The sequence below is a fragment of the Caretta caretta genome, chromosome 3 (assembly GCF_965140235.1).
Source record: "Caretta caretta isolate rCarCar2 chromosome 3, rCarCar1.hap1, whole genome shotgun sequence".
Classification (NCBI taxonomy): domain Eukaryota; kingdom Metazoa; phylum Chordata; order Testudines; family Cheloniidae; genus Caretta; species Caretta caretta.
Genome location: NC_134208.1, coordinates 20,944,331 through 20,956,066, shown reverse-complemented (window position 1 = coordinate 20,956,066; position 11,736 = coordinate 20,944,331).

Here is an 11,736-nt window from a genome sequence, read left to right as displayed (position 1 = left end):
CTACCCTCCAGTGTATCTACCTCTCCTCCCAGTTTAGTGTCATCTGCAAACTTCCTGAGGGTGCAATCCACACCATCCTCCAGATCATTAATGAAGATATTCAACAAAACCAGACTGAGTACCAATCCTTGGGGCACTCCACTTGCTACCGGCTGCCAGCTAGACATGGAGCCATTGATCACAACCCGTTGAGCCCGACAATCTAGCCAGCTTTCTATGCACCTTAGAGTCCATTCATCCAGCCCATACTTCTTTAACTTGCTGGCATGAACACTGTGGGGGACCGTGTCAAAAGCTTTGCTAAAGTCAAGGAACAACACGTCCACTGCTTTCCCCTCATCCACAGAGCCAGTTATCTCGTCATAGAAGGCAATTAGATTAGTCAGGCATGACTTGCCCTTGGTGAATCCATGCTGACTGTTCCTGATCACTTTCCTCTCCTCTAAGTGCTTCAGAATTGATTCCTTGAGGACTTGCTCCATGATTTTTCCAGGGACTGAGGTGAGGCCGACTGGCCTGTAGTTCCCAGGATCCTCCTTCTTCCCTTTTTTAAAGATGGGCACTACATTAGCCTTTTTCCAGTCGTCCGGGACTTCCCCCGTTCGCCATGAGTTTTCAAAGATAATGGCCAATGGCTCTGCAGTCACATCTGGCAACTCCTTTAGCACTCTCGGATGCAGCACATCTGGCCCCATGGACTTGTGCTCGTCCAGTTTTTCTAAATAGTCCCAAACCACTTCTTTCTTCACAGAGGGCTGGTCACCTCCTCCCCATGCTGTAAGAAGAAAAGGAGTACTTGTGGCACCTTAGAGACTAACCAATTTATTTAAGCATAAGCTTTCATGAGCTACAGCTCACTTCATCGGGTGCATTCAGTGGAAAATACACTGAGGAGATTTATATACACACAGAACATGAAAAAATGGGTGTTTATCATGCATACTGTAAGGAGAGTGATCACTTAAGATGAGCTATTACCAGCAGGAGAGTTGGGGGGGGGAGAAAACCTTTTGTAGTGATAATCAAGGGGGGCCATTTCCAGCAGTTAACAAGAACATCTGAGGAACAGTGGAGGGGGTTCTAGCAAACCCAACATGGAATGTCTTTCACCACGAGACTCCATCTCTCCTTCCTAACAGCTGGAATGAATTTTATTTAGGGGTACCCTCAGGAAAATGCATTTCAAAAGGGTGAGTATACTATACAAGTGATGGGCAAAAACACTCAGATTATCCCTCTCTCACCTTCACCTACGAAGACAAAGGAACCAGCCCTTTGGCTTTAGGGGGAGATCCTGACCTGAGAATTTGGTCATCCATATCACTGGGAATCTGTGGTAATGATTTTAATTTGAACAAAATCTAGCTTAAAGAAAAGGAGTACTTGTGGCACCTTAGAGACTAACCAATTTATTTGAGCATAAGCTTTCGTGAGCTACAGCTTATTTTGTTAATCTCTAAGGTGCCACAACTATGCCTTTTCTTTTTGCAGATACAGACTAACACGGCTGCTACTCTGAAAAAAGTCTAGCTTGTTAAAATGGTTCTTAGTAACTAAAACTTATCTTTATCTCTTCTAACCATTTCTGACTTTAATAACATATACTTTTACTCACTTAAAACCCATCTCTTTGTAGTTAAATAAACTTGTTTTATTTTTAATCTAAACTAATCCAGGGTTTGTGTTTAAACTCCACTGTTTGGTAATTCCAACTACCAAACTGTTGACTATTTACCCTTTATAGTGGCAACGGACCTTTAATATCCAAACTGTCCAGGTGAGGGCTGGACAGTGCAGAACACATTTTTTGGGGGGGGCATTTGGGACTGGTAGTGTTCTGGAGTCACCCTGCAAGTAATAACCCAGGCTGGTAGAAGCCAGAGTGTGACTGGAGTGTTGCTGACACGTTCTGGGTCAGAGCTTCTGGACCAGGGCTAAAACTATTCACAGACACTTGGGGTATGACCTGCATGCTGGTAGGCTGTTTGTGAATGCCAAGGCCCTTGGGAGCTACAGCAGCAAACCTTGTGAGACACACATGGTGGTGTGGCGGGCAGTAACACAACCCCTCAGTCATCTGGATTGAATGCCAGACCTTTATAGGATAGAACTTGCATCATTCCAGCCCCACACCCTACCATCAGATCAAGATGACGACAGCTTAGGTTAAAAACTTCCCCAAGGTACAAACTTTGCCTTGTCCTTGAACAGTATGCTGCCACCACCAAGTGTTTTAAACAAAGAACAGGGAAAGAGACCACTTGGAGACGTCAAAAAAGTCGTCACTACAAAAAGAAGGATTCTGGGTGGACTCCTCCTGAAGGTCGAAACAACAGACTGGACTTCTACATAGAGTGCTTCCGCTGATGTGCATGGGCTGAAATTGTGGAAAAGCAGCATCACTTGCCCCATAACCTCAGCTGTGCAGAACACAATGCCATCCACAGCCTCAGAAACAACTGACATCATAATAAAAAAGGCTGACGAAGGAGGTGCTGTCGTCATCATGAATAGGTCAGAATATGAACAAGAGGCTGCTAGGCAGCTCTCCAACACCACATTCTACAAGCCATTACCCTCTGATCCCACTGAGGGTTACCAAAAGAAACTACAGCATTTGCTCAAGAAACTCCCTGAAAAAGCACAAGAACAAATCTGCACAGACACACCCTTGGAACCTTACCAGGGATATTCTATCTGCAACCCAAGATCCATAAACCTGGAAGTCCTGGATGCCCCATCATCTCAGGCATTGGCACCCTGACAGCAGGATTGTCTGGCTATGTAGACTCCCTCCTCAGGCCTTACGCTACCAGTACTCCCAGCTATCTTCGAGACACCATTGACTTCCTGAGGAAACTGCAATCCGTCGGTGATCTTCCAGATAACATCAGTCTGGCCACTATGGATGTAGAAGCCCTCTGCACCAACATTCCACACAAAGGTGGATTACAAGCTGTCAGGAACAGTATCCCCGATAATGTCACGGCAAACCTGGTGGCTGAACTTTGTGACTCTGTCCTCACCCATAACTATTTCACATTTGGGGACAATATGTACCTTCAAGTCAGCGGCACTGCTATGGGAACCCGCATGGCCCCACAGTATGCCAACATTTTTATGGCTCACTTAGAACAACGCTTCCTCAGCTCTCGTCCCCTAATGCCCCTGCTCTACTTGTGCTACATTAATGACATCTTCATCATTTGGACCCATGGAAAAGAAGCCCTTGAGGAATTCCACCATGATTTCAATAATTTCCATCCCACCATCAACTTCAGCCTGGACCAGTCCACACAAGAGATCCATTTCCTGGACACTACAGTGCTAATAAGCGATGGTCACATAAACACCACCTCATACCGGAAAGCTACTGACTGCTATGCTTACCTACATGCCTCCAGCTTTCATCCAGACCACACCACACGATCCATTGTCTACAGCCAAGCTCTACGATACAACTGCATTTGCTCCAACCCCTCAGACAGAGACAAACAGCTACAAGATCTCTGTCAAGCATTCTTACAACTACAATACCCACCTGCTGAAGTGAAGAAACAGATTGACAGAGCCAAAAGAGTACCCAGAAGTTACCTACTACAGGACAGGCCCAACAAAGAAAATAACAGAACGCCACTAGCTGTCACTTTCAGCCCCCAACTAAAACCTCTCCAATGCATCATCAAGGATCTACAACCTATTCTGAAGGATGATCCCTCACTCTCACAGATCTTGGGGCAAACCAGTCCTCGCTTACAGACAGCCTCCCAACCTGAAGCAAATACTCACCAGCCACCATACACAACAGAACCACTAACCCAGGAACCTATCCTGGCAACAAAGCCTGTTGCCAACTGCGTCCACATATCTATTCAGGGGACACCATCATAGGGCCTAATCACATCAGCCACACTATCAGAGGCTCGTTCACCTGCACGTCTACCAATGTGATATATGCCATCATGTGCCAGCAATGCCTCTCTGCCATGTACATTGGCCAAACTGGACAGTCTTTACATAAAAGAATAAATGGACACAAATCAGACGTCAAGAATTATAACATTCAAAAACCAGTTGGAGAACACTTCAATCTCTCTGGTCACTCGATTACAGATCTAAAAGTGGCAATTCTTCAACAAAGAGACTTCAAAAACAGACTCCAAGGAGAGACTGCTGAATAGGAATTAATTTGCAAACTGGATACAATTAACTTAGGCTTGAATAAAGACTGGGAGTGGATTGGTCATTACACAAAGTAAAACTATTTCCCCATGTTTACCCCCTGACCCCCGTTCTTGTCAACTGCTGGAAATGGCCCACCTTGATTATCACTACAAAAGGTTTCCTCCCTTCCCCCGCTCTCCTGCTGGTAATAGCTTACCTTACCTGATCACTCTCGTTACAGCGTGTATGGTTACACCCATTATTTCATGTATATAAAATCTCCCCATTGTATTTTCCACTGCATGTATCCAATGAAGTGAGCTGTAGCTCACGAAAGCTTATGCTCAAATAAATTGGTTGGTCTCTAAGGTGCCACACGTCCTCCTTTTCTTTTTGACTTTTTTTTTGGGGCACTGAGAATGCAATTTCGGTCACAATGTCCTATTATATTGGTTTGGATGAACCTGTGTGTGTGCATCTGTGTGTGATTCTGCTTGGGATAAATTAGTCTGAGATAGTGCTTTGGTAGTTCTAAATAAAATAATGTGTTCAATATTTAACATGCTCGCACTAACGTTAGGCCCTCAATAGTGCATTATGACAGGAGAGTGGGAGAAGAAACAGTGCCACCTACTTAGATAATGCCTGTCATTCTATGTGGTAGGGGAGCAATACAGTATCACTGTTCTGACATTTATAGAAAGCATGTTTTGTAGCTTGGCTAACTCTGCTTATTGTGTCTGGTTGCTTTTTCTTGTTTAAGGAAAGAAAGGATTATGATGATATATATCTTGGAAACATAATTTTCTCACCAGTTATTTTAAAAGGTAAGCTAGGTGGGGTAACCTTCCTTATGGCTTAAATATTATATCTTATTACCCCACTTTTTCATCTGTCTGCAACTGGGCCCCAGCATTCTACTCTGTATTTTTGTATTTGTTTGAATTTGACTGAATCTGGGATTGGGAACATCTTCTTTCATTCCTAATTATCACAATTTTCCAGCATTTTTTCATGAAGGAAGTCAATTGCTAAATTTTAAATCTGAGACATGGTCTGAGCAATTTGGGATCCTAACAGGACAGTCAGCATGGAGCTTATACTCTCAGTAATAGAACAAATAAAGAAAGTGGGGGTAAGGAGGTGGTATTTTATATATCTCACTCTTAAACCTTCACCTTAAATTGTACCAACGGACTACTCAGTCACATTTTCAGGTAAGATGGAGTAATAAATATGTGTTGGTTTTGGGATTTGAATATTGTCTCTTATTCCAAATTACCCATTGTTTCAAAAGTGTCTATTTGTTTGGGTTCCAATATTTTACCAGGTGAGCTTTTGTTTTAGTTTCAGCTTCCTTCCTTCTGACTAGTTAGCTATTTCTTTTGGAAGTATGTTGTGAAGATGCCTTTTCCCCTCAATTTTAGAATCTGTGCCTTATTTTGATCAGCTAATGATTGTAGCAGTAGACATAGCATGGAGTTATCAGACGTGCCATTTGTATACCTCCAGACCATCACTCTACCCAACAATCTGTATAACACCTAGTTTTGAGGAAAAATGCCTAATTAAGTTCTGTAACTGGGCCCCAACATTGTAGTCTGTGTGTATTTGTGTGTGTGCTTTGGGTTGAACTGACTAGGGGCTGTGAATGTCCTCTCTTACGCTTCTTGTCCAGTTTGTCAAAGTTTAGGTTTGGGTCTCAGTAGTCTCCAAATTGAGCTTTTCTTTAAGTTTGAGATGCTTTGGGACTGCAACCTTCCCAATTTCTTCCTAATCAGCCTATTTTAAGGAACATTTTATGATGAAGTCCTGTTTGTCTATATGAGAATATTTACTCTAGTTTTATCATCTATTGTAGCAGTAGATTTAGATTGGAGGTGCCACTTTCAAGGACAATACATATGAAGAGAATTGGGAAGTTGTGTTTCCTATACTTCACCCATATTCTTCTGCTCGGCAACAACTAAATCAGATATGAAGCTATTGAATGGAACTGGACCCAGGACAGATCCCTGTGTGACCCCACTCAATATGCCCGTCCACCTGGACTGTGAACCATTGACAAATACTCTGAGAGTACTGTTTTCCAACCAGTGGTATACTCACTTTATAGTAGGTTCATCTAGGCTATATTTCCCAAGTTTGTTTATGAGAAGAGTATGTGAGACAGTATCAAAAGCCTTACTAAAGTTGAGATATATCGTATCTACTGCTTCCCTGCTATCCACAAGGCTTGGTGCCCTCTCAAAGAAGGATATTAGGTTGGTGTGACATGATTTGTTCTTGAGAAATCCATGTTGATCGTTCCTTATCACCATATTATCTTCTAGATACTTACAAACTGATTCTTTTATCTATTATCTTTCCAGGTACAAGTCACTCATACCTTTCTGTGCTACTAGTAGGTCTTCATATTGATACTTTCAATGGTACATCTTGTTCAGGGAGACTTAATGTGGGATAAACTTCTTCTTTGGGTTTTGGTATATCCTGCTTCATTCCTAATTACCCCAGTTTTCTAGCAGTCTTACGGTATGTCTGCACCTGGAGATGAGGGTGTAATTCCCAGTTCATGTACACCAACTTGATAAGAGCTAGGGCAAGTATGTCTGCATGAGCTTGGAATCACACACCAGCTCCAAACGTACACATACCCTAGGTCTGAGTCCCAACATTCTGCGGTACAGATTTGTATTTGTTTTGATTTGAACTATTCTAGGCCTGGGAACTTCCTAACGTCCCCAGTTTCCCAGCACTTATTTTATGAAGAAAATAAATTCCTGAATTTTAGAATGTGAGACCTGGTTGGAGCAGCTCAGGATCCTAGCAGTAGTAGGTGTAACAAGGAGGTGACTCTGTCATGGACAGTATATTGAAGAGAGATGTGGAAGGAAGGGTGTCTCCTACACACTACCCTTATACCTTCAGTGATGCACCCTGACAAAGAATATTTAGAGAAAAATGGTTTAGAGAAGGCTTAAATCTATAAACCCCAACATTCTACATTGTGTATTGTGTGTGTTATCAGTTGAATGGAGTATGGGGTTTGAATGTTCTCATTTCTAATTACCTACTTTTTCAAAAATCTATGATTGTGCCTTAATATTCTGTCAACTTTTGTTTTAATCAGAGCTGTCTCAGAGCTAGGAGCATGCCATCTTTTTTTCCAAATCTCCCCCCAGTTTTTCTGTTGTAATATCGCAACTTTCATGTCTGTAATCGCGTGACCAGAGTGATTGAAGTGTTCTCCAACTGGTTTATGAATGTTATAATTCTTGACACCTGATTTGTGTCCATTTATTCTTTTACGTAGAGACTGTCCAGTTTGACCAATGTACATGGCAGAGGGGCATTGCTGGCACATGATGGCATATATCACATTGGTAGATGTGCAGGTGAACGAGCCTCTGATAGTGTGACTGATGTTATTAGGCCCTATGATGGTGTCCCCTGAATAGATATGTGGGCACAGTTGGCAACGGGCTTTGTTGCAAGGATAGGTTCCTGGGTTAGTGGTTCTGTTGTGTGGTATGTAGTTGCTGGTGAGTATTTGCTTCACGTCGGGGGGCTGTCTGTAGGTAAGGACTGGCCTGTTTCCCAAGATTTGTGAGAGTGATGGTCGTCCTTCAGGATAGGTTGTAGATCCTTGATAATGTGTTGGAGAGGTTTTAGTTGGGGCCTGAAGGTGACGGCTAGTGGCATTCTGTTATTTTCTTTGTTGGGCCTGTCCTGTTGTAGGTGACTTCTGGGTATTCTTCTGGCTCTGTCAATCTGTTTCTTCACTTCCGCAGGTGGGTATTGTAGTTGTAAGAATGTTTGATAGAGATCTTGTAGGTGTTTGTCTCTGTCTGAGGGGTTGGAGCAAATGTGGTTGTATTGTAGAGCTTGGCTGTAGACAATGGACTCTGTGGTGTGGTCTGGTGAAAGCTGGAGGCATGTAGGTAGGAATAGCGGTCAGTAGGTTTCTGGTATAGGATGGTGTTTATGTGACCATCGCTTATGATCACTGTAGTGTCCAGGAAATGGATCTCTTGTGTGGACTGGTTCAGGCTGAGGTTGATGGTGGGATGGAAATTGTTGAAATCATGGAGGAATTCCTCAAGGTCTTCTTTCCCATGGGTCCAGATGATGAAAAACAGAAAAACTTCAAAACCAGACTCCAGAGAGAGACTGCTGAATTGGAATTAATTTGTAAATTGTATACAATTAATTTAGGCTTGAATAGAGACTGGGAGTAGCTAAGTCATTATGCAAGGTAACCTATTTCCCCTTGTTTTTTCCTATTCCCCCCCCCTCCTCAGACATTCTTGTTAAACCCTGGATTTGTGCTGGAAATGGCCCACCTTGATTATCATACACATTGTAAAGAGTGTGATCACTTTGGATAAGCTATTACCAGCAGAAGAGTGGGGTGGGGGGAGAGAAAACCTGGATTTGTGCTGGAAATGGCCCACCTCGATTATCATACACATTGTAAGGAGAGTGATCACTTTAGATAAGCTATTACCAGCAGGAGAGTGGGGTGGGGGGGGGGGGAGAGAAAACCTTTTGAAGTGATAAACACCCATTTTTTCATGGTCTGTGTGTATAAAAAGATCCTTACTGCAGTTTCCACTTTTATGCATCTGATGAAGTGAGCTGTAGCTCACGAAAGCTTATGCTCAAATAAACTGGTTAGTCTCTAAGGTGCCACAAGTACTCCTTTTCTTTTTATGACCTCTGTTTCTCAGTTTTAGAACTTGACACCCCATCATAACAGCTAAGTATTGCAACAGTAGGTTGAGCATGGATGTGATAATATCAGAGAGTTCATACAAGGAAGGGTGAAAAAGGATGGTGGTGTTTCCCACCCATCATCCAAGTCCTTCAATGTTGCAGCCTCTCTGGGGACAACACAATGGGGCAGAATTTGACTGTGGAACTTTGTAGGAGTTAAGTGAGTGTTAAAACCCCACATATAGCCATGCATGTGCTACCTACAAACATTTCCTCCTGCGACCTAAAATTAGCTGGCACTGTATACCTACTATGGCCATGTTATAGCAAAGAGTGTTGGAAGTTCATGAGTTTTGGATCTGCCCATAATGCAGTAGCCACTGCAGCTGAGCCATCAGAAGGGGTGGTGCAATTTGCTGTTTGTATAGGCCAGCAACCAATTTCAACCCTTTTGGGCAGAGAGATATGCAGAGAAGAAATAGTGCCTCTGAGTCACATTGCCTCTTGGGAATGTGCAATTTATGCACCGCCTCTTGCTCAGGTCTGTGATTGAAGTCACAATCTAACCTATTGCCAACACATTAAAGAGGGATGGGAATGGAGCCAATGTTAGCTGCACATCAGTCATGTGCCTGCAGACAATCGCAAATCAGCAACCTTAAATCTAGACCCTGATTTGTTTATCTGGTGACCCTGCCTCAGTGCTAAGCTGATTCTCTACTTCACACCTGAGAGAGTAGACGGCATTTTTGCTGCATGCAGGTCATATGCCTCTTTTCCCTCTTCCCACCAAAGAAATAGTCTATAGAGTGGCATAACTATCTCCTTTGGAGAAGCCATGCACTGAAGCAACTCCCGCCCCCCTCGCCATATGTGTGCACCAAAGGGGTTATGGATAAGGATTGGAATTCTCTCAGTGAGGCCCAATATTTTCCGGAGTATTCCAAACTTTAAAGCCTTTGCTCTTCAGAAGAAGATCTACAAAGCTTTAAAGAAATTGGGGAACTGACCTCCAATAAAACCTGCAAACTCCCCTGTTCACACTGGAAAACTATATCAAAACCTATGCACAAAACGAACTTGCAACACTGCAAGAAACACATCAAACCAGTGAGGTGGTGCCTCAGAAACACTGGAACTTTGGATCTTCAGTGGAAAAGAATCAGGAATCTGGAAACTCAGAGTGCATCTATCCCAATTTACCTCAGCTCCCTGATTCACCTTCCCCCAGCAGGCCTTGATGTCCAAGCCTCTTTCATTCTTCCTTTTCCAGGATCTTTTTGATGGGAGCCCAATGACTTGCTGCTTGCTGTCTTTGGCGGGCCCCATCTAGTAGCTTCTAGATCAGAAAGCAGGCTTTTTCTCTCTCCCTTGTATCTTTCCAGTGCAGGCATCAGGCTTCTTCTCCCTCTGCATCTTCAAGAGGTGTTTCCTTTTTCATTCACTCCTAGCTGGGATGGAGGCGGTGAGGACCATCTCTCTTCTGTCTCTTCCCCAGAGTGGATTAAGGGCTCTTTTTGTCCCTCTCAGTAGTGAGAAGGCCTAGGGTCTTGTCTCTCATTTATCTCATTTGTTTGGGGAGGGTGCAGAGGCTTTCCTCTCATCCTCTACCTCTTATCCTTTTTCCTCATCCCTCCCATGAAGGACTTGCCCCTCACTCATTTATCTCTGCCATGGGGAGGTGCCTCTTTCTGCCATTTGGGGGCAAAGGTGCAAATGGGCCCACACAGCAGTTTAATTTCACATACCTGAAAATTCAAGGCAAAAGAAGGGTCACTTGCTGTGGGGAGGAGAAATTTTTCCTTTTGAGATACTTCCTCTAGGTCCCTCTGAAGAATCTGCTGTGTCTCTAGCACTGAGGCAGCTGGCCATGGAGGGAAATGACTGTACAAACGATATTGTCTCTGTGCGCCTGATCTTTTCCTTCCCCATCTTAGCTCTGTCCTACCAGGGAAGGGAAGATACAGCAATGAAGGCAACAAAAGGAACATATAGACATACCTGGGATCCAGCTGTTCATGTATGTACTGAGTAAGGTGCTGCCATATGTAGAAGGGCACTTGAACTGACACACACTGACCCCAAGCACCCACTCACCAGCATGCATCCAAAGGTGTGAGTGCACACCCATACACACCTATCCCACTGCAGCCTCAGACACAGACAGAGAATAAGGTGTAAGGTGACAGAAATTTCAGGAGAGACACCACCTGATATCATGGAGCTGGGTGGGGTCGGTCTTCATTGGAAATCATGACATCTCATTAGAAATTGGGTTGTGATAACCCTGCTGCCTCTTTTTCTTCAGAGCAGCAGCTCCTCAACTGAGTGCCTCGAACAGGCAGGGAGAGGACACTCCATGGGCTCTGAGGCTTTATCAGAAGTCAGTCTTCACCCTAAAAGGGTGCCTCCTTTCCTCTAGATTGTCTCCTTTTCTCCTTTCCCAGGCTTTCAGCCTTGAGTTCTTTGCTCACTAGTCTAACCAGCTGGATGATTGGATGTAAGGGATGAAAGGGACTCTCAACCCTTTATTCCAGCCCCCCACTTCTTCCCTTTCCAACTCCCTTCACCCTTTTCTTTATGAAAACAGCTCAGAACCTACAGCCAAGAATATGAGCTCCTTCTTCTGAGACTAACTCTGTTCTCTGCTCGGCAGCCTTCTGTTTTTGGAGCCTTGGAGTAATGTTTCTGCTCCTTCCTCCTATTACTCCAGTCATCACTGTGCACATCCCCATCTGCTTCCAGCTGTGCACGAGTACCATCACTGTACTAACACTCAAGCCCCCAAGGAATCCCTTTTACCATTATTTCCAAGTATTACTAGGCCCATAACAGCACTTCTGCCTCCTCAGT